Genomic DNA, 23,973 nt, shown 5'->3' with positions numbered 1-23,973 from the left:
CCACAGACAGTTTTTCCTGGGCATGTGGCCAGCATGACTAAGCCGCTTCTGGCAAAACCAGAGCAGTGCACAGAAACACCGTTTACCTTCCCGTTTACCTACCCAGAGGGTAACTATTTATCTACTTGCACTTTGATGTGCTTTCGAACTGCTAGGATGGCAAGAGCAGGGACCAAGCAACGGGAGCTCACCCCGTCACGGGGATTCAAATCACTGACCTTATGATCGGCAAGCCCTAGGCTCAGTGGTTTAGACCACAGCGCCACCCACGTCCCCTTAGGATGTCCCTATTTTCACAAGAGAAAAGTTGGAGGGTATGGGGTTATGCAACTCCCAACCCAAGGAGATGAGCTATACAACTTTTAGAAGACATCTATATAGGGAAGTTTTAAGCTATACAACTTTTACAAGACATCTATATAGGGAAGTTTTAAAATATTCACTGTTTTATTATGTTTTTATATATGTTGGAAGCTGCCCAGAGTGGCTGGGACAACCCAGTTTGATGGGTTGGGTACAAGTAATAAAATTATTGTTACTATAGAATAGGATGCCCCTATTTTCACCTAAGAAATGTTGGAGGGTATGTTCTATGTTTCTGTGCTCCCCCCTTAAATAAACCATTCTTGGGAATTAATTCATTAATGTCAGCAACATGCTTTCCATTTGTGGGTTTAGTGAAGCTTTTAAAATGTTGTTTTTATCGGGTTCCAGAGGTAGAAGATGACTTTCCTCCTCTTTCTTCTTTTTTTAAAAAAATCTGCCTCTGGTGATTGAGAGGCAAACCCAGGGGGATAAATCTTCTCAGCTTTAGATAAAAGAGAGGTTTGCTAAAGTGTGAGCAATGTTCCCGAAGTAATGAAGAGTGAAAATAATGGCATTGCAGGCCTTCTCTTGCTTTAGGAAGGAAGCCAAGTCAGCCACACACTCTTATCAAGTGTAACAAGATTAGTTTTTGCAGAGCAGTTGTTAAAATCCCTAGAAGCCCATACAGTACTAGCATCCTTCAGCAAGACCAGTGCCTCCTATTTCTTCTCATGGATGAACATAACAAATCCTTATTTACAGCTTACCTGCTCTTGTGAAAACTTGTCTCTCGCCCCTTGCTAATAAGCCATTGTCTGTTTCAAAGTTTTGTCGCACTATTTGGAGGGCTGTGTGTGTTGCAATAGACAGCCAGAACTGGCCTTCAGTTGGGGAAGGGGCAAAATTTGATTCAGCTCTCATCTGAAAGTGCATCTACCTGATTCACACTGTCCGACACAATATGAGAACCAAAACAGAGTCCCTAATTGAAATTCATACTTCTCCGAATTTTGCAATGCAATTAATTATCCAGCCAAATAATATGTCTAAAATGCATCTGATGGGGTAAGGTGTGCATAAAAATATATGTATTTGTGAAACTAGAATTAAAAAATGCATTACATTAGGAAAAATAGCTTTGCAAAAATGCATACATTAGGGGAAATGGCATGCAAACAGCTATAGATTTGGAGAAATTTGCACTGAAATTCTGATGAATTTCCATGAGGACCTTTTCTTTTTTAATGCTAACTGATGTGGGAATGTGGAGAACTTAAGGTTGAAAAAAATATGAGAAGCTGAGAGAAGCCAGAATTGACAGAATCACCCACCTATTCTTCCAGAAAGAATAGACCTCAATTCTTATGAATGAATATACATTGTTTTAGTATAATTATAATTGAGGCCTAAATACACCTTGACAGTAACAACAACAGGGGGTCTCTTTTTCTGCTTATGGAAGTAAGGTAGCCCATCCTACAGTTAACTTTTCACTCAGCACCAAAGGCCAAATACACTTTGCTACTGTATGGAACTGTCCTGACAAGTTTTCCTATGCATCAAGTTGTTGTTGAGTGATTGTTTTGCATCCTTAGAAATTTATTAGATGTTCTGTCAAAAGCAGGAACCTCCAAAATTTGCCTTGAAATGGGCTTTAGACAAAATGTAGGGGCGACTAGGATGCAATCCTGAGCGCATTTGCTTTTTGCTTCTTTTTATTTCTTGCTCAAATTATACCCTACCCCTTCCCTCCAAAGAAGTCCAGGGCAGCAAATGACAAGCAATAAAACAACTGAAACACCTTAAAAATGAGACATTAAAAAAACAACAATTCCAGGACAGGTGCAGACTGGGAGAGATCTCAACTTAAAAGACTTGCTGAAATAGGGAGGGCTTCAGCAGGTACCAGAGAGACAACAGTGATGGCACCTATCTAATAGTCAAGGGGAGCAAATCCCAAAGGGAAGGTAAAAAGCTAAAGGGATCCTGACCATTAAGCCCAGTCACACATGACTCTGGGGTTGCGGTGCTCATCTCGCTTTACTGGCCGAGGGAGCTGGCATTGGCCAGCATGACTTAGCCACTTCTGGCAAACCAGAGCAGCGCACAGAAAAGTCATTTACCTTCCCACCGGAGCGGTACCTATTTATCTACTTGCATTCTGACGTGCTTTCGAACTGCTAGGTTGGCAGGAGCAGGGACCGAGCAATGGGAGCTCACCCCATCGTGGGGATTCGAACCGCCGACCTTCTGATCAGCAAGCCCTAGGCTCAGACCTCTGTTGTGTGGAATAGACCTCCTGATAAGATGGTTTCATCAGAAGGCCCTCCCCTTCAGAATGCAGTGATTGCATAATGGGTGAGATGATATTTTAATCTACTCCTGAGGTGTATATGACTTTATACACCTTGAATTTAGCCCAACAGCTAATTGATAACCAGTTATTTGGGAGTTGGCAACATAGAGCGGCTCTAACTAATGAAACAAAACAAAAACAAACAAAATAAAAAATAAAAAATAAAAAAATCCTTCCAGTAGCACCTTAGAGACCAACTAAGTTAGTTATTGGTATGAGCTTCCATGTGCATGTACACTTCTTCAGCTACCTACCTGTAACTCTAACTAATGAGTAAATATGCATAGGGTTGCACCAGGGCAGGCCCAAGATATTTTGGCACCTGAGGCGAACCACAAACTGGCACCCTTCAGAAACAAGGGGAAAGAAAGATCTATATTGGAATCTGCTGCCCCTGTGGATCTTGCCACCTGATGTGGTTCCCTCACTTTGCCTCATGGGTGGCCTGGCCCTGGGTTGCACTAACACACAATATCACTAGTAATATCAAAACTCTGTTTGCTTCCTTCCTAATAATCGTCCTCAGAGCAGAAATCTGCAAATTCACATAAGAAATATGGCTTTAAGTGATCTTCACTTGCAAAGGATGTGAGGGTGGCTACTAGTGTAAACTGCAAATTCACGAACGCAGTAAGCCATGATAGGGATGTCAGTCAATCAAAGACATATTAGCCACGGACACTTCCATATTCAAAGGAAACACATTCCTGAATACCACATGTTATGGACAAAAATCAGAGAAAGAATGTTGTCATTTTGGGACATTATTGCAGTCAAACCAACAATTCATTCTTTGCCAGGTTGGCACATGAAGGGGTGAAGGCTCACAGAACTTTCTTGTAAAATTTGCTAAAGAGGACTCTGAGATCAGCACAGGAAGCTGTAACACTACATCCTTCTTTCCTTCCTGCCTGGACAGCCTCCTCTTTCTCCACAGTGCTTCCAAGATGCCCACACGTGCAGAGTTCAGACACCGTTCTTGAATTATCATTTTGTACTTTTGTAACTTACACAGTAGTTATAAACCTGTCTTTCATTTTGCTCCTGTAACTGATGCTTCAAGACCAAGATTATGTGAGTAAATACTACTTTTATTACTTCACAAAACAACGTGTATATGATTGTTGTTTTTAAGGGGGTAATACCAGGAAAATCCAATCTGCTTCAAAGCATCCTGGATTATTGTTTCTAGAAGGTTAAATCAACCTTGCATTAGCTTCCAAATTTAAGCTGCAAAGGATGGTACCATTAAAGCTATGGCATGTACTACTTTCGGTTCTCGGGGTTTAATCATTCATAAACAATATACATTCATTGAATGCTTGTTATATTACAGTCACTTGAGTGACTGAGAAGACCGAGGTTAGACTCTTGCTTCATGAGCAATTTTGCACAAATCCCAGTTGTCCTTATCTCTTAAAGGTTAACCTGTATCCCACAAATTGCAATCTCAAACACATTTGCCTTAAGTGAAATCAATTGTACACAAATGAATGACGTCCCCTGGAGTTATAACTTGCTGGTTACTTACACTTTTGCCTGTCAAAAATTCATCTGAGGAGCCTACATTTTAGTCAGATCTGTGGCTAGTTTCATGGTATTGTTATGAGAATTATAAGCTCTAAGATATAAAATAAATGTTCATAAATGTACCAAACACATACATAAATATATGAACCACAGGTCTGAAACTGTGCAGAAAAACAGTCCTGAAACCATTCTGACTTTCCCAAACTGACCTCAAATGTTTCTCTGCAAGGAGGAAGGAAATGGGAAAAGCTCCCCATTGTCGCTTTGCTCACAAATCCTGTCTTAAGGGCAAATCTGTGTGTGAATAGGGTGAGCCTGTGACCTGGATTCAGGAACTGAGTATTTACCATCACAAAAGAATGGCCAGGATGCCCAGCGAAAAGCAATCAGTGACCATTATTAGGTATCCTGGCAGACAGGTTTCCGCTGTAGACCACCCCTTCAGTGATGTATGTATCCATTCACTGAACGTATCCATTCTTAAGGAAATCAGCCCTGAGTGCTCACTGGAAGGACAGATCGTGAAGCTGAGGCTCCAATACTTTGGCCACCTCATGAGAAGAGAAGACTCCCTGGAAAAGACCCTGATGTTGGGAAAGATTGAGGGCACAAGAAGAAGGGAACGAACAAGGACGAGATGGTTGGACAGTGTTCTCGAAGCTACAAACATGCGTCTAATCAAACTGCGGGAGGCAGTGGAAGACAGGAGTGCCTGGCGTGCTCTGGTCCATGGGGTCATGAAGAGTCGGACACGGCTAAACAACTAAACAACAACAACATATAAGAGCTTGCACACCAATGTTCTGGGTTCCTCCTCCCTCCCTGTGTGGGGTGAGTGGGGGACCCTCTTGCAACAGTTTAATAAAGATCAGGCTTACTAGCCGCTTTGCTTCTCAATATTCTCTGGTTGGCCTCTGTTATTTTATCCTACTGATAGAGAAACCTATATAAGGATTCTATATGGGCTCTTGGGAATCCCATAAGGGAAAAGGAACAAGTTTTTTTTCTTATAAAAGTATGAAAAATAATGAAAAATTATAGCCCTAGCATTCAACCAGTACAGCTTGCTTCTAGTACCCATTGACAGGCTGCTCAAATTTTTCCCTTGCCTGATAAAATGGAAACAATGTTCATTTAACTATTTTGCAAAGCCATGCTGGCATACAAATGAAAGGGACACATCTTATGAACTGTATGCCACTATTCTGGGATAGTAGGCCAGATCTTACCCCACCACAAGCTGTGCTGTCTGGCCCCTGGAAGTCCTTCCAAAATTCAGTCCAAGTACAATAAAATGTTTGGTCACAGTATTGATCTTCCCAAGCTGTTAGAGAGATAGGCATATGGAAAGATTGATAGATAGCGTTCGTAACCCTTTAAGGGCACTTGCATCTTTTTCGGATTTTGGACGTAATATTCATATAGTACAGTGATGGCGAACCTTTTATAGACCAACCCAACCCAAAACCCACTTATTTATCGCAAAGTGCCAACACTGCAATTTAACCTGAATGCTGAGGTTTTAGTTTAGAAAACAACAACTCATACATAAACATATTTTGTCTTAAAAGAAAAACATAGCAACAGAGCTTTCGGTGATACAAACAACTTGTAAAAGTTTGCATTAAGATGATCCAAACTAAGTACGGAAAGCAATCCCAAGTGCCTTCGTTGACTTAAAATTATTTGGAAGAGAATTCCACACTTAAGGATTCCCCGCTTTTAAGCTCCAGCCTGAGCAGGCAAACATTTTTGGCGTGGCCCTCTGAACACATGCAGAGCGGAGGCCCCCCCCCCATCGCATCACCATTTCCTGAAAGGGCCCTGGGGGCTGCCCCACATGCTAGCCCTGCTCCCTCGCCCAGCCCTGACCAGCCCCTATGCAGGGTGTCCAGCATGGCCGGAGGGTGTGTAAAGCCTCAACCTCGCAGCAGGAGGAGGAAGGCAGCTGCTCAGAACTCTCAGCAGCCCACCAATGTGGCAGCACGCCTCTGAGCACGTGCAGAGCGCTGTGTTCTCCCCACCCACAGTGGAAGCTCACCAAGGGATAACGCACAACGCACACCCTGGGGGCTGTGGCTCTGTTTTGCACCCTCCAATGCCCCGTCCGAGGCGCTTCTGCCAGGATCCAAACCCAGCTTCTGAAAACAACATGAGTGCCTGCTTGGGATAGCATCACATACCCGAATGGGACCAATGCCCCACCCAACCCTTCCCTTTGTGCCTCCCTGGCCACGAGTGCGCCTTCTCGGTCTGGGCATCCCACACTGAGCGGCTGAGCAAAAGGAGCCCTAAAGGCACTGCAGCAGACGGGCCAGTTTGGGGATTTTGGCTCTTTCCTATCCTGCTTGTGCAGCATCTGAAACTGAGAGCCCAGTATAATAATTGCAAACCGCTCACACAAAATACTAATTGCCACAATATCCGCAGCGCAATTGGGTGCAATGAACTTGGGTCAAAGAATAGATGTGACCCCCATTTTGGAGAGAATCGGCGCCCTGATGGGCATCACATCCCGCTCCTGCCGCACTGTTTCCTGCCACGCACATGGTGCTGCAGCTGCCCAAGTTGAGCTGAGGACTCGGCGCACTGCCCTCACCTTCTGCCGGCTGTGTGCTGGGATGATGGTGTGCGTGCATGCCCACAGAGAGGGCTCTGAGTGCCCCCTCTGGCATGCGAGCCATAGGTTCACCACCATTGATATAGTACATAGAGTTGTCAGGTCAAGAACATCCCAGACCCTGGGATTTCAGGCCCCAGACCTGTGATATAGGGGCAGGTCCTGGTGATGTTCTTAAGTATAACACTTTAAGCATTAACCACAGTATAACACCTGAAAAGATAGGGCAGAGGACCTTGCAGCCTATGTTTATTGAGAACTGCTCAAGTCGATGGTGCAATTCCCAGGCAGTATTGCATTTATTGAAGGGATGCGGGTGGCGCTGTGGGTTAAACCACACAGCCTAGGACTTGCCGATCAGAAGGTTGGCGGTTTGAATCCCCGCAACGGGGTGAGCTCCCGTTGCTCGGTCCCTGCTCCTGCTGACCTAGCAGTTCAAAAGCACGTCAAAGTGGAAGTAGATAAATAGGTACCACTCCAGTGGGAAGGTAAACGGAGATTCCATGCACTGCTCTGGTTCGCCAGAAGTGGCTTATTCATGCTGGCCACATGACCTGGAAGCTATACGCCGGCTCTCTCGGCCAATAAAGCGAGATGAGTGCCGCAACCCCAGAGTCGGTCACGACTGGACCTAATGGTCAGGGGTCCCTTTATCTTTACCTTTTATTGCATTCATTTAATTTCCTTCTCACCTCACTATCTAATATACACCACCAACACTTGGGCCATTATATAGTTTGTTTATCTTTAAGGTGCTACGAGACATTCTTTTTTTGTTCAGGAAAAAAGAAAAGGCAAGGCATTTAAGAGTTACTGGGAAAACATAACATTAACATCAGCATTGATAAATGTTTGCACTGTAACTAGGAAACTCATGTAATAGTCACCACATCCAAAGCACCCTTAATTAGAATCAGTCCCATCTAGATCTTCCTCCACATCACCACAAAACTGAAAATATGGGGACTATTAGCCAAACAAGCACATCTCTACCTCTCAGGATCTTCCGCCCTGGCAGAGGCAGGAATGCTTATACTCAGTAAGAGGCATTAATTAACCTAGCTGCTGATCCATTTTTCCAACAATGTTAGCATTATTTAGCAAAACTCTCTCTCTCTCTTTGTATAAACCAAAAAATGGTAATTACTGCAGTCAATGTCTGTACCACTGGTGCTTGATTTGAATGTTACAAACTTTCACCCTAATGCAAGTTAAATTACTGTAGTTTCTGGCTAAGAGGGTGTGTGTGTGTGTGTGTGTGTGTGTGTGCGCGCGTGCCTTTTTGGAATTGAACAATACACCCCATGGGAAGTCCTTATTTCATGTTTTGACCATTGTAACCTTGGTTGTATTGACATTGCCTATGAATTCCCCCTCCCCCAATGGGTGAGTGATGCTGAATAACAATTGATGATGCTGTATGACTCACTGTGTCAGAAGCACAACTGGGGTGAGGAGGGTAATGTAGCAGCATGAAGACTCCCCACCTCCTGTCCCACCTAAAATAAGGTAGGCTCCAAATTTGTGTGCATTTACTCATTTTAGATGGATGGAAAATTGAAGGAACTGATTCGTTGCAATATGTGTGCATGTATTTCTATTGGAGGCACCGTGGGTTAAACCACAGAGCCTAGGACTTGCTGATCAGAAGGTCGGCGGTTCGAATCCCCGCAACGGGTTGAGTTCCTGTTGCTCGGTCCCTGCGCCTGCCAACCTAGCAGTTTGAAAGCATGTCAAAGTGCAAGTAGATAAATAGGTACCACTCTGGCGGGAAGGTAAACGGCGTTTCTGTGTGCTGCTCTGGTTCGCCAGAAGCAGCTTAGTCATGCTGGCCACATGACCCAGAAGCTATACGCCGGCTCCCTCGGCCAATAAAGCGAGATGAGCACCGCAACCCCCGAGTCAGTCACGACTGGACCTAATAGTCAGGGGTCCCTTTACCTTTACCTTATTTCTATTGGGGGGCATTTTGATAAAGGTTTCCTCTAGGATTGTAACAGCATACCATTGTTTCTGAAGATGATTGCACACATGCATTCTGCACACACACTAGCCAAAGCCCTAGAAATTGACCTATATCAGGCATCCCCAACCTGCAGCCCTCCAGATGTTTTGACCTACAACTCCCATGATCCCTAGCTAACAGGACCAGTGGTCAGGGATGATGAGAATTGTAGCCCAAAACATCTGGAGGACAGAAGGTTGGGGATCCCTGAACTAAATGCTTGACATATAGAGTGGGTGGGTTGTTATATCAGGCAGTGTTCCTCAAACCTCATAATGGTGGGACACTTCTTTCTAAATTAAAAGAGGGAGCACACTTCACCTTTGATAGATGAAAACGTTTACTTTTAAGCGTGCATATAAGGATAATAATAATATAATAATATTTTTTTATTTATACCCTGCCCATCTGGCTGGGTTTCCCCAGCTACTCTGGGCGGCTTCCAACTAAATATTAAAAAAATACAGTGTCAGACATTAAAAACTTCCCTAAACAGGGCCGCCTTCAGTTGTCTTTTAAAAGTAAAAAAGTTGTTTATTGCCTTGACATCCGCTGGGAGGACATTCCACAGGGCAGGCGCCACTACTGAGAAGGCCCTCTGCCTGGTTCCCTGTAACCTCACTTCTCACAGTGAGGGAACCGCCAAAAGGCCCTCGGCGCTGGACCTCAGTGTCCAGGCTGGATGATGGGGGTGGAGACGCTCCTTCAGGTATACAGGACCAAGGCCGTTTAGGGCTTTAAAGGTCAGCACCAATTCTTTGAATTGTGCTCGGAAATGTACTGGGAGCCAATGAGTACATTTCCGAGCACAATTCACTGGGGTCCAGCGCCGAGGGCCTTTTGGCGGTTTTGGGAGTGGCCGCCAAGACCAGATAACACTGGACCAGTCATCAGTCTAGCTGCTGCATTCTGGATTAATTGCAGTTTCTGAGTCACCTTCAAAGGTAGCCCCATGTAGAACGCATTGCAGTAGTCCAAGTGGAAGATAACCTCTTTCTCCTTTTCCTGCCAAGAGCTGCTTCCCCCTATGTTTCTGCATGAGTCTTTGATATTGGACAATTGAAAAGAGCCAAATACAGAGCAGCGACTCATTGCTACTGTTTCCCCAAGTGCAGTGATGGGTGTTTATCAACAGGAATGAATGGCAACTGCTTTACTGAAGTGAAGGCAAGGGGTTAACCAGGGGCACAACTGGGTAGAGCTAAACCTTTTCTGTACTGCTATTAGCACCAGAGATTGAGAATCATTCCTGCCCCTAGATGCATCCATGGTTCTGTTCCTTAGTCATACTAAAGCATGACATTGCTCAGAACTGATATAGCTAGATAAACTATAATGTGCTCCTCCACCAGATAGACTAGAGACCTGCAACTGCTGTAATTTTGCATGCCACAAAAAATTTCCCCAGTTTCCCAGAGGTTTCATTACCCTACTTCAAAAAGAGGAAAGGAAAAAAGATAAAGAATTTTGAGATGGCAGAAATAATTGGTAAAGTCAGTTTTAAGTATGATTCCCCTTTTATATTAGTTACGTAGGTATTTTATGTGAAATGGTTTTAACTGATTGCGTTATAATATTTTGTTGTATTTTATTTTGCTGTAAACCACTGTTATTTAGCTGTGGAAAAGGGTGGTATAAGAATATTATTTATGTGAAATGGTTTTAACTGATTGCATTATTATATTTTGTTGTATTTTATTTTGCTGTAAACCACTGTTATTTGGCTATTGTGGTAAAGGGTGGTATAAGAAATAATAAGAGGTAGACAAATGCAGAACAGATAAAATAGAGGGATTCTTAGTCCCCCCCCCCCAATTTTCCGTCTAGAGCTGACAAAACTAATGCTTCGTTTACACACACAAACACTTCCTTCAAAAGGATGTTACTGGATGCTTCTAGTGACTAGTCGGATCAACTGAATATAATCATCTGATTGAAGACTGATCCAAATGGAAACAGCTTCCTAAATAATTAAGTCTACCCTGAATTCAGTGGTGGGGAAAGTCAGTCTAATGAAAATTAACTTGAAGGGATGCTTGCTCACATCAGGGCTCAAAGGAGAGCAGGGCAGAAATTGGCGACTTTTCGACTCGCATGTGCCTAGGTTTGCTTTTTTGTTGAACCAACTCTGCCTTCTGCATCGAGAGAGCTTCACTGTCCTCATATGCTTGTTTGTGCGTCTCCAATTTTAGATTTCTTTACTTGGAGCTCTGGCATTTCATCAGTGAACACCCGGAGCACGAAACACTGTTTTACTAAGCATATGCTGGAGTGGTAATAAAAGACTACAGGAAATTAGAATCTCTTTTTTCCCAAGCTACATTAAGATTCTCAGATAAAATTGTTCAGGTTCCCTACTTGGTCTATGAAATTATAATAGCTACGCAACTCAGCTAGCAACTGAGCATAAGATGACTGTCCCTTCACTAAATGTATATTGGTGCAATTTACACATATTGTATTCTCAAGGCAAGGCATTTTCTTGGCATATTATGCTCCAGGGACCATTTTTCTCCCATATTAAGAATGTGCTGGACGTGGTGCATATGATACCTTTCCTGAACTCAGATTATTCTCTGGAAATCATACCAGAGTGTACTCTGCCCACAAGATTCCTATTTCAGTTTTATTGTTCAGTCCATTATGGCTTATTTTAGAAGAGCACCCATTTGTCACACTGTGAAGAATGGGTGCAAGAAATTCTATTAAATCACAGGAGATTCTTCCAAACAATATATCAGGACATCTCCTCTCAAAACTTGGGAACTGCTCTGCTTTCTCTGGATGTCCAAAGGCTCACTTATTGCAGAGGGACCACAGAACTAAATGGCTGGGGGGTGGGGTGGGGTGGGGGCTTACTAGAAGTCATCAAAAACAGCCTACATCAGGACTCAACAGACTTGCTCAAATACACTTGCCATAGATGCGTCCACATAATCTAGAGTGCAATGCACCCCAAGCAGTGAGCAGCTGAGAATGTTGTATACACAGCTGATCATTGCATGTGATATGCAGCCATATCCCATTCATGTTTACTCAGAAGAAAGTCTCAATGAGCTCAGTGGGAATTATTCCAAACTAGGTGTGCATCATAGGGACACGGGTGGTGCTGTGGGTTAAACCACAGAGCCTAGGGCTTGCCAATCAGAAGGTCGGCGGTTCGAATCCCCGTGACGGGGTGAGTTCCCGTTGCTTGGTCCCTGCTCCTGCCAACCTAGCAGTTCGAAAGCACATCAAAGTGCAAGTAGATAAATAGGTACCGCTCCAGCAGGAAGATAAACGGCGTTTCCGTGCGCTGCTCTGGTTCACCAGAAGCGGCTTAGTCATACTGGCCACATGACCCAGAAACTGTACGCCGGCTCCCTCAGCCAGTAAAGTAGTGAGATGAGTGCTGCAAACCCAGAGTTGGCCACGACTGGACCTAATGGTCAGGGGTCCCTTTACTAGATGTGCATCATAAACCAAGCCACAGAAATCAACAACCAAGCCATCTGGGTTGCTTGCAAATATAAGCAGGGGGTAAATATCTTTTGCAATTGAGTGCCCTTAATACTCAAAGAGCATAACAGGCCTTTGGTGCAAAGAATAAAGCAGAACATAGGACACAGTATTTTACCAAGTCAGTATTGTCGAAACTCACCAGCAGCTACTTTCCAGAGTTTCAGTCTCTCCCAGCTTGAATCAAGGACCTTTTGCATGCAGAAAGCATTTGCTCCACCTCTAAGCAATGGTCCTTCTCTTTCCTTTTGGGTTTACTAAAAAGGAAGTTACTGGGATGCAAGGAAAACATGCTGACTAAGAGAGGAAGCTATCACCTGGGAAGAATCCCATTCCCAGTCTGAGAGAACAATAGACTGAGAGAACAATAGGCTTGCCTTTCTCCCCATCCCCCACCCAGTGCCAGATTTATGTATAATCTATACAAGCTATAGCTTAGGGCCCCACTCTCTTGGGGGCCCCCAAAAAAATTAAAGGTAAAAAAGACTGGATGTACATTTCCAAAATATAAGATAAAAACAAATAAAATAAAACCGACATAAAGCTATCGAGTTTTATGTTGTGTAGGCTCCTATGATGTAAGTAATGCTAGCTTGCACCCTAAAATATCACTGGTTTCCTCATTTCTATATATAGGGCGCCTACATTCTGCATGTGCAAATGGCTTTAGATACCTATTAGGTCCATAAATTACCATATAGCATATATTCAACACAAAAAAACAATGACAATTTGATGTTGCCAAAGGACAGCTGGACATATAAATGGCCCCATTACCTTCAGTAGCTTAGGGCCTCATCAAACCTAAATCCGGCCCCCTGCCCCCACCCCTCCAGCTGCAACAAAGAGATAATAAATACCCAAGTCATGTCCCATTGGGGCTCTGAGGGTTGAAGGCAATAATTTTTCTTGATGTGCTGCTGTTTGAAGGCAATAATGTCAGTGATGGAGGAAAAAAGCCTTGCTAGCCCCAAAGCATGGCCTCAACTGGAAGCATCATGTGAAATGCTACACAACCAAGGAACACTTCCATACACACACCAAGTAGGAAAAGAAGCAGGGAAAAATAGAAGATATCTGCAATGATTGAGAGGTTAAAAAACAAACAAGTCCCTTCCTACCCACGGCTGGCAACCCACGGCGGGCAACAGGGATTCTAGTTGAGGAAACCCAATTCTCCTTACATTGAGCTGAGGTGCAAGTGAAGCCCCGCCAATCTGTGTCATTAAGACAGAAACATAGAACAAAGCAGTGACCACAGTGTCCCCATCAATAATGAAGAGAATTCTCGATTTGTGTCTTTCAGCTCTCAGAAAGTTTGGGAGGGTCAGACATGGACTGTACCCTCTGAAAGATGCTTAGGGGTGTAGTTTGCAAAGCCCACCATATACAAAGGGCAGGGTTCAGACCACATCTGATTATTCTAAGAGAGCATCATTTTTACTCACCGAGTGACTGAATCAAGTGGTGCTAAAAGATAATTTTTATAGAAGCGAAGAGAAATTTAAGATGTCTGTTCTTTGCTGAGAATACTGCAATTGTTACTATGACATACAGAAACAAAATATAAATCAGAAGGCCTTCAAGTTTTAGTTGTAAAAAGAATTTAATGTATCAAAAAGTGAGGCAGTGGACCTTCCTGACTCCACCTCCCATTTAAATCCCCCCTCAATGAAATCTGAAATTATGTCGCTCATAGTCTGCCTCTTATGAACTTTACACAGCCAACTAAAAATTCTGAAGTCCCCCATATTTAACCCTCCCTCCCCCAAATAAGCCACAATGGGTTTTGCTTCCATAACTCTACCATGACTTGGCTTGTGAGTCTAGCTACAGCAGAGCAAATCACACACACCCTCCAGTGGAGCGCTTGTCTGGGTAAACATACACAGAACTGGGTTGCATGGCATTTTATAGAAATCCAACACAATCACTTTCTCCTCCAGACTGGAAGCCATTCCTATGCATATGTACTCAAAAATAAGTCTTAGGTTCAGTTGGGTTTCCACTCTGTGCTAAACGGTATCAGTGTCTATATTGACTTGCTGAGGTCACACACACACACACACACACACACACACACACCTTCCTAAAGGCTCATCTTGTCTCTCTCATATGTAGAGAAGGAAAGAAAGAAAGTTCTGCTTAATGCTTAAGCCTCATAATTGAAAGAGCCCATTTGATTATATTGCAAAATGGTCACCCAATGAAGGGAGTTTCATTTTATGGTGCAGTCAACTGAAAATAAAAAGAAATGTCTTGAGATAGCTCTGTGATGGAGTCACTCACCAAAGGATGCAATTTAACACTTAATGGCATTTGCACAGGAAAGGCAGCAAAAGGCTATTGCCTAGGCTGCTCATCTCACCTATTTAAAAGCCCATCAGTCTGTGACTGTTGCAAAGCAAGCCTACAAAAACCATGGTCAGTGTCTCTTCTTCTGGTGCACCTTCTGATCTACCTTCTCCTTTTTGTCCATAATCCACCCAGTTTCCCATCCCTCTTGCCCCTGAAGCAAACACAAGAGGAGAAATGTCTCCTACCAAATTAGCCGTTGGGAAACCTCTTCCTTTAACAAACTTGCATAAAGGACTCCTAGCCACAGAAAGCACCTTGGCAGGAAAGTATATGAAGATAAGCAAGCTCTTGGACTTTTCTGCATAAATTAGAAAACTTAACTGGGCAGTGTGGTTCTCGAGTAGGAAAAGTGACAAAACACCAGCACAGCCCATTCGGTGTCCCCTGATGGGAGCAGAAGCTTAGTGCTGGAGTCAGCAGTGGACTCAAACCATCTGAGATTTCTGGAGTCTGCTACCATCTGGCTGCAAAAGTGAGACACGCCTCAGTGAGAATTCCCTAATACCTGTCGTGGTGGGAAGAAACAATGCTCCAGACTTCACACACAACCAGAAAGAGAGACTTGCAGTGTCTATTTAAAGAACATTTGGGAATCCTGTGTGCCCCCTATTCTTGACCCTATTCTTTGACATTTTCAAAGCTGTGGTCTGTCAATTATACTCTTTCAACAGTCCCGTGTTATTATTCCAATTTGTGTTGAGATGTTGGGGGAAGGAAGGAAGGAAGGAAGGAAGGAAGGAAGGAAGGAAGGAAGGAAGGAAGGAAGGAAGTTTGGCTTATGCTTACGCCTCATAATTCCCATGCAGGAATCTCAGCTACAGCATCCATAACAGATGGCCATCCAAGGAAGGAGAATTCACAAGCTCCCCTGGAAGAACGTTCCACCATCAAACAGCTCCTACTGTCAAAAAGTTTTTCCTGATGTTAAGTCAGAATCTCCTTTCATGGGGTAGAACAGGGGTGCATTTGGGGGAACTGGTTCAGCCTCTGCATATTTTCCAATTTGGGGTCTTCCTAGGCATGAACAGACCAGCAGAGAGCTATTACACTAAGAGATTTCATATCACCTCAGGTTCGCTGCTTACAGTTCATGCATTCATATGCCGATGGCACCATGCGAGCAGCCCCCAAGGGAAATTGGGTGAGGCGGATGCCAAATTAATGGTGTATATCCCTTCAGGGAAGGGATATACTGAACTCCTTGTTCCTCTGCCTGTGTATTCCTGACCTGTGTAACTTCTATTAGAGCATGAATGCAGAGGATAAGGTAAAGGTAAAGGGACCCCTGACCATTAGGTCCAGTTGCGGATGACTCTGGGGTTGCGACGCTCATCTCGCTTTATTGGCCAAGGGAGCCGGCGTACAACTTCCGGGTCATGTGGCCAGCATGACTAAGCCACTTCTGGCAAACCAGAGCAGCACACGGAAATGCTGTTTACCTTCCCGCTGGAGCGCTACCTATTTATCTACTTGCACTTTGTGCTTTTGAACTGCTAGGTTGGCAGGAGCTGGGACCGAGCAACAGGAGCTCACCCCATCGCGGGGATTCGAACCGCCGACCTTCTGATCAGCAAGCCCTAGGCTCTGTGGTTTAACCCACAGCGCCACCCGCTGTATGTGGCAATTGAGAAAGGACCATCAAAGCAACATTTCACTGAATTAAACCATTGGTCCACCCAACTCAGGATTTTCTTCACTGGCTGACAAATTCAGGGTTGCCCAGCTCTTATATGGATGGAACCTGGGACCTTTTGCATGGAAAGCAGAGGTTCTACCCCTGAGGTAGTCCTCATTGCATGCCAGTGTGCATGAAACCACATGGTGAAGGGGTCAGCCTCCAGTGTCCTACCATATGGGCTGATGATTTGGTGCAGATGACTTGATGCCTGGCAAAGCATTACAGGACCAACAATAGACAACGTGCTATAGATGCATCTCACTTTGTTCTAAAGAGGTATGAGGATTCACATACACGTAGGTGGGCATGGGATACCATGCGCAAAACCACCCACACCCAAATCTTCTCACATTCCTACTCAATCCATCCTGGCCTTTCGTTTTGGCCGTAGTCAGTTGCTTGTGCACTCTGCAATTCCCCGAAACTAGGAAATGAACAGAACCACGGCTGCCATACTTTGCAATAAAAGGGAAAAGTCACCATATTCTGAGCTGCATTTCAATGAAGGCTGGCAGCGCAAGCAGGAGGAAAGCCACACAAGAAACGTGCACCCTCTTGTACTTTGCATACTGATCTGTGCAACCCTGCCTAGTCTCCCTGTCGAGCCCATACTGAAAACTTGCACGGAAGAGTCATCAAAGCTAGGACTGGAACAGAGGTGATCATCATAATCTTGGTCCATTAAAAAAAAGAGAGGGGGGGAGGAGAGAAGAGAGACTACATCCGTTTTGCTGTCTGGAGATCATGCCCCTTAAGGGAGAATTATTCCTCCAACCCCACAATATTATTGAGCTGTGCCACCTCTTTAAAAATCAAATCACACAAGCAAAAAATGTCACAGGCTACTGAATGAGCCTTTAGGATTTTATCTCCCCCCCCCCCCCGCGTTCCCCACATCTTTCCTGATTGGTGTGGCATTCCTAGCGGTGCCTCCCCACCCGCGGTAAATAGTATTGAACAAGAAACAACACATTAAGGCTGATGGAGATTTTCGCCCGTGAAGCATGCCGCTTGCTCGCTCGCTGCCTGCAAATGCCCATTAAGACACCATTAATTGCATTGATTTATTTGCAAGCGATGCGCAGAAGGATGTTTGCTCGCCTCGCCTCCCCTGCAAAGCCTGGCAGCCTCCGCTGCCCACCTCCGCCGTTTTACACCCAAACTCGACCCCCTGTTGCCATCTCTCGTCACTGTCACCAAGTTCTTTTCACTGACACTGGGAGCACCTCAGCACCCACCTTCTCTCTCCTTCACCCTCCTTGCACCAAATTGCACCCCCTTCCCCACGACGACTCCAAACCCAGCGGTACAGATCACCTTCGGGTAGCCTGTTAGGAGAGTCAGACGACGCGGAATCCCTTACCTATAGCTGGCTCGCCCGCGTCTGGCGTCCTCTGAAGCGCATCTATCTGATGATGCTCAAAGTTTCCGGATCCCCATGAGTTGAGCTAGCTCGGCTGCAGCTGCTGCGAGCTCGGCTGCAGCTCCGCGGAAGTGCAATGGACTAGCTCTGCTTGGGGATCGGGCTAATTGCACAAGTTCTGTCGGAAGAGTGTGGAAGGGGAAGGCCAGCGTTGGCAAGGAGGCAGAGGGAAAAAAGAGAGAGGGCTCTTCTTCTCTTGGTGAGGCTGGAGACTGCTGCAAAAAACCACGCACCGCCCGCCTGAGCAAGGTGACTTGTCTTCCCTCGCTCCAGCTGGTGGCAGAACAGCTGGGAAGGACACGCGGAAGGGGGTGGGCGGAAGGGAGGGGGGCTTTACTCCGGTTTAATTAAACCGAAGCAACTCCTGCCAACCGGATCTTCTCTTCGAGATCAGAGGGGGAAACGTCCACGCTTTATAACCCCCCACCCCTTGAAAAAGTGACCTTAGGTCCCTTTACTCTACAGATGGATTAAAGTGGAATAATTTATCCACGCATATCGCTGTCCTAAAGAAGATTAGCTTTGGTCTGTCTGGTCCAATATTCTGTCCCCAGTCGTGGGTCAGAGAAGTGTCGTAGGAGATTGACAGGAAGGAGGGCATGATGAGGGCAATGGCTTTCCTTTTATCCCAAGGATCTGCTCATCAAAGGTGGTTCTGGAATTCCGACGAGGAACCCCTAAATTCCAAGACACAGGTGAGCCTAGCCTGCGGCCCTGAGGATGTATTGAACTCAACCTTCCCACGCCACCCCACCCCTCAAGCCAGTGTGGCTAATGGCCAGAGGTGAGTCCAGCAACATCTAGAAGGTCCAAAGGTTCCAGACAAGTCTCTGCTCCAGAAGAACTACTCCAAGCGTTAGGTGTTCCGATGGCAAGTAGTAGTTCTGAGGGTTAGACTAATGAGCAAGCGCGTCCACCTGTAGTGATCGTGAGAGTGCATCTTAACGACCACCACAGCCTGCCGCAGAACGGGGAGGGGGGCACACGCCACTCCCTGGGAGGGACATGTGCCCCCTTTGCTCTCCCTAATGGTCGCTTGCGAGTACAGAACTGGCAGGAATGATAATGTATTTATAGACTGCTTTTGAGAGTCTTCATGCTTTTTTATATACTGTACTAAAGAAAAGGGAAAGGACCCCTGACAATTATTCACAGCAACAGCAAGAACCCCGCAAGATGGGCCAGCATTAGATAGATGGGGGGCCGAAAGCTTGCCTAAGGGCCCACCTGGCAGATTGGACTTAAGGTGTGCACTTAAAAAAATCCAAAATGGGAATGCAACCAACACGTGTTTGCAGACAGACGTCTCGCAAACACGCTTTTCGGGGAGTGAGAGTTGGCTGCAGCTGCTCCCTGCTGGATGGACCCCAAATGACAAACCCAAGTCTGCTGCCAGGTAATGTGTGTAAAGCATCCTTGGCCTGTGTCGGCTGCCCTAGCCCCGAAATTTACTCGGCACTGGTATGCATAAATTGTATATAGCCCAGCGCATATTAATGCAATGAAGTGTGTGAGAGAGACAGACAGGCAGGCAGACAACAGGAAAAGTTACGCTCATCTGTCTTCTCCGGCCCCTGCAATTCCTCGCGCAGTTTATTTTTTTACAAATAAACTCTACACAAATAATAACGCAGGAGAGAGAGAGACTTGCAAGAAGATGTGAGGTCCGGAAGAGAGATCCCCGACCAGACAATCAGACTTCCTCAGCGTTTTGGAACCCTAGCTCAGTGAAATATCATCTGCCTTGCATGCCCAGGGTGAAATGCAGCAACGGTCTGATTCCCTACCGGGAAGCTGTTGGGGAGCCGGGGGGGCCGGGCGGGGGTGGATTCGGAACCCAAATGCGACTCTCGATTTCACAATTCCAAAAGCACCACCTTGAAAGGTCCCTTAAGGAAGCCCACCTCCTGGTCGAATCTGGTGGGGAATCTTCCCCCTTTCTTGGACTGAGGAACTGGTTGAGCCCAGCCCTTCCTCTCCCCCAAATACTTCTTTAAGACCCCTCCCAGAAAATCTGGAAGAGGGCAGAGTCTCCCACAAAGACCAAGTGGCGCCAGAGAGACACCCCAACGCGAAAGCTGTGAGATATGGGTGAGATCTTCTTCTCTCCCATCAACCCTCCGAATAGGATGCCCACCAAGGGCAACGATGCCATCCCTCTCTGGATCTTCCACCACAAGCCCCCCACAAGTTAGCACCTAGAAACCCAGGTATTTGGCATGCCGCGAAACGAATAGTGCGAATGACACATCGAGCTAGGGGTGCCTTTGGGGGAGACGTGAGAGTCCCATGTATCTCAAGTGAGCGAGTCAAGGCGCGATCAGAACCCGGAGCTTACACGCAAGGATCTTGTGTGTGTGCCTGTCATCTGGGGCACCAGAGAAAGGCAAGAGAGCACCCGCTCCCCATCTGTTTCAGCCTCCCAACATAATTTTCTTCCAGAAATGTAACATGTGGGGTGCAATTTGCCTCGCCCAGAAATGCACCCCCCAACACACAGTGCACCCCCTAACTCGTCATTTTCTCTCTGCTGTGTCTGCATGAAGGAAGGGGTTAATAGAGGAATGGAATATCCATAGCATCAACAGGGGTTAAATAGATAGGAAAGCAGCAGAGCGGCAGATTTGTTTAAGCTTCCCCCCCCTCTCTCCCCACTAATAATAAAATAAATTTAAAAAGTCACAGAGACAATAGCTCATCAAACTGGCGATCGCTAAACATTGTGGGGAGGAATTGATGGAGGCTTCCTTAAATCTGGCGTGCGTAAAAGGCGAGGCACTCACCGGGTGGAATTTCAGGAGGCGAGGTGTCTGGGCAGCAAGCGGTTCCACGAGGCGAGCGCGCATCCCATGGTAGTTCCAGAGGTTTGGATGCGCTTCAGAACGGCGGTGATGGACAGCGATGGGCGGCGTGGCGTGGGGGTGTCCACAGCGGGACGGTGGCATCCGCCAGAGCTTCCTTAGCGGCGCTGAGAGAGAGGGAGAGCCAAGCAACAACGAACCACCGGGCAAGCGGTGTGCCGGACGGACGCGTGCGTGCGTGCCACAGAGCCCAGGAAACAATGAATGGATGTGAAAATAAAAAATAAAGGGAGACCGGACAAATGCAAAGGAAGAGTTGTGGGGAGGCAGGCGGGCGGGCGCTCAGAGTCAGAGAAGCGGAGATTTTAAAGCTGATCCTTTAAGGCAAAAAGTAGGTGGACGAGATTATATTCATCCAAAGAAACGGAGACGAAGAGAGGCTGGCTCTGTGCGTAAAAACCACAGCAACCCAAGACCGAGTGAGCCAGGTGGTGCTGGAGAAGAAGCGAGGCGCAGAGAGAACTACAGGAGGAGGCTGGTCTCATCCTGATAGATATAGCGGCGGAGCTGATTTAGGGAGCTGGAGGGGAGGATCTAATGCGATTCGGGAGGAGGAAGAGGAGGGGGGAGATCGGGTGGGCAGGAAGAAAAGACTCTGTCTCTTCCTCGCTTTTGAAGGGCTTGGCACATCAGCCCCGCCACCTTCTTCCCAGGTTGCTAAAGAAACTCTTTCCAGAGACTCAGTGCAAATCTCTGCCCTTCCCTTCGGTTATATATAGTAACCGCGCAAGGCTACTTCTCTCAATAATTTTGTCCTAACAATCGCAACACGCCAGGAGGGAAACTCCCGTGAAACCAACCGGGAAAGGCACTGAGGAAACCAGCCAGCTGCCCGATCTTTCCGGGTTTGTTTTAATTTTGCAAGGAGCTGGAGGAGGGATGCTAAGGAGACGGTGGGGAAGGGAGGCAGTGGTTCTCTGAGCCAACGCGTATAACCCAATTTGCAAGACTCGCCGTGGGGATGTTATAATGGCACAGGCTCGAACCAAAAGAGGGTTCGGAGGATGACCCTGGGTTTGTCTCTGTGGGACAGGAGAAGCTGGTATCGCCTCCCTCTGGCTCGGTGATCTTGCAAACCAGAGGGCGGGGAGATCAGCTTCTCCCCCTCCAGCCAGTCTCTCCACACGCACGTGATGTCTCGGCTCAGAAATCCAGGGTGCGTGCGCGCGTGCATTTTTGCTACGCGCGAATTTGAGCAACATGCATGAAACTGACCAGAGGGATCGCTCGCTTTCTCTTTCGCAGCGAAGAGTCTACGCTTGTCTCGGTGCTAGTCTCCCTCTCTCAACCCCGCCTGGCTGCCTAATGTCGAAGAAGGGAGGGGGGCATCTCTCCTTTGATTTCTTGCATCCCCACTGCACGCATGTTGACTCCCAGAGATTTCAGCGAGATTGACTCCAGAATAGTTTCAGAAACACTTGAGGGGGAGTCATTGGGTGGAAGAGAGAAGGTGCAAGCAGCTTACCCCAGCAAGGCAACCAGAAAAGAAAAGAAATCCTGATAAATGATCTAATTTTCTAATGCTAAGAGAAAACGGACCGTCTATTAATCTACTTGCCCTTCGCCATAAGCACAAGACAGTGCTTGAGTCACTGGGACACCCCGCAAACAAACAAAACAAAAGACACTCCCCCCCCCCCACCATCCTTACCTAGTTTAGCTTGAATATTAAGGGATGTGGGAAATAATACTTAGTGCAGAGCTCTCTCATTTCCCACCTGTTCTCATATTACTGTTGAACGGAGCCAAGCGGTGACACCGGATTGCTCTTTTGCATTGCTAAGGAAGCCACCGCTTTAGAAACCTCCAGTCTGATACTCTTACAGCCTGACACCGGCTTCCCCGAGGCTTCTCACAGTGGAAGGGTAATTTGCACTTAACAGTGTAAACCGCTGCCTCGCAGAGTGCTTTTCTCTTCAGGTATTTGCCTTCTGCTCTAACGTGGTACCCGTTGCCATGCCTTGTGCTCCCTGCATTTCCAGAATGCATAATTTGCAGCAAAGGAGAAACCATGCATACCCCCACCCCAACTATTTCATCCAAGTCTGTTTGTCTTTTCAAATCGCACTGAGAGATCTGCGAGCACACCACACCTTGCTCTGTAATTTTCATCCTACCACAAGAAATTTGCTTTCAACAGGGCTGATCCATTCCCTTCCCTTCCTTTTTTGAGCATCTTCTGAACTACTGGAGAGTTTCAGTCCTCCATGAAAGCTGAAATGGCCTTCCCAGTTTTGCCAACCATGAATTTTTGGTGCAACTGTGAATTAATATTTGGTATTATTTTAATTTATTTTCCCAGTAGTGGTGTATGGAAGTGAGAGCTGGACCATAAAAAAGGCTGATCGCCAAAGAATTGATGCTTTTGAATTATGGTGCTGGAGGAGACTCTTGAGAGTCTCATGGACTGCAAGAAGATCCAACCTATCCATTCTTAAGGAAATCAGCCCTGAGTGCTCACTGGAAGCACAGATCCTGAAGCTGAGACTCCAATACTTTGGCCACCTCATGAGAAGAGAAGACTCCATGGAAAAGACCCTGATGTTGGGAAAGATGGAGGGCACAAGGAGAAGGGGACGACAGAGGACGAGATGGTTGGATAGTGTTCTCGAAGCTACCAGCATGAGTTTGACCAAACTGCGGGAGGCAGTGGAAGACAGGAGGGCCTGGTATGCTCTGGTCCATGGGGTCATGAAGAGTCGGACATGACTAAACGACTAAACAACAACAGCAATTATTTTAATATTTGAGAAAGCAATAGGCTTGGCCTCTCCTCCACCTCTCTTCATGACTCCTTTCTCCCACAATATGAAATAGCAATAGCTATCAAGTGATATTCACTGCTGGAAAATGTCACACCCACGCCAAATATTCAACTAGTTTTCAACATTCCATCCCATAGTTGCACACACATGCGGTTAATATTCAAGAACAGAGTCATCAACAGTAGCTTGCTTTTAATGTGCACATGCCTTTTACTCCTCTCAGAAGTTTACATGTACAACTGAAAGGATTGTATTCAATTGTACAGAATTCCAGTTTCACCACTCAGATCTCAAATATAAAATTTCAAATTTAACAGAATGTAAGAAGCAACCTCAACATTTGAGTGGCTGCTCCCATGGAGGTTCCCAAGATAACTGGCATCATTAATTAAAGCATTTTCATTGTATATCACACCAATGCGATGAATAAATTGACTATGATTGTCATCATAGTATAATCAAGAGAAAACAAAATGAAGAGTTTAAAAACAGAGTCAGCTGAAATGGATATATTAGCAGCATCAGACATGCACTTAGTCAAACAACATCTCATTTGGTCAACATCACATTCTC

The 23,973-nt window shown here is 45.9% G+C and overlaps 1 protein-coding gene across 2 annotated transcripts in view; it reads right to left on the bottom strand.

Moving 5' to 3' along the window:
• BRINP3 (BMP/retinoic acid inducible neural specific 3) overlaps window positions 1-21,683 on the bottom strand; it is a 260,642-nt gene extending 238,959 nt beyond the window's left edge. Inside the window, exon 1 of one of the 2 annotated variants that reach the window (XM_083445297.1) lies at window positions 20,558-21,683. The gene's annotated coding sequence lies outside the window, so the exon portion shown is untranslated. Of the gene's footprint in view, window positions 1-17,714; window positions 18,440-20,557 lie in introns of those variants that run through there. The other variant, XM_083445298.1, reaches the window with a different exon arrangement.
• Window positions 21,684-23,973: the final 2,290 nt, after the last annotated feature.

This window comes from Podarcis tiliguerta, assembly GCF_965153285.1.
Source record: "Podarcis tiliguerta genome assembly, chromosome: 6".
Taxonomy (NCBI): domain Eukaryota; kingdom Metazoa; phylum Chordata; class Lepidosauria; order Squamata; family Lacertidae; genus Podarcis; species Podarcis tiliguerta.
This window is presented reverse-complemented; position numbering and strand designations above follow the sequence as displayed.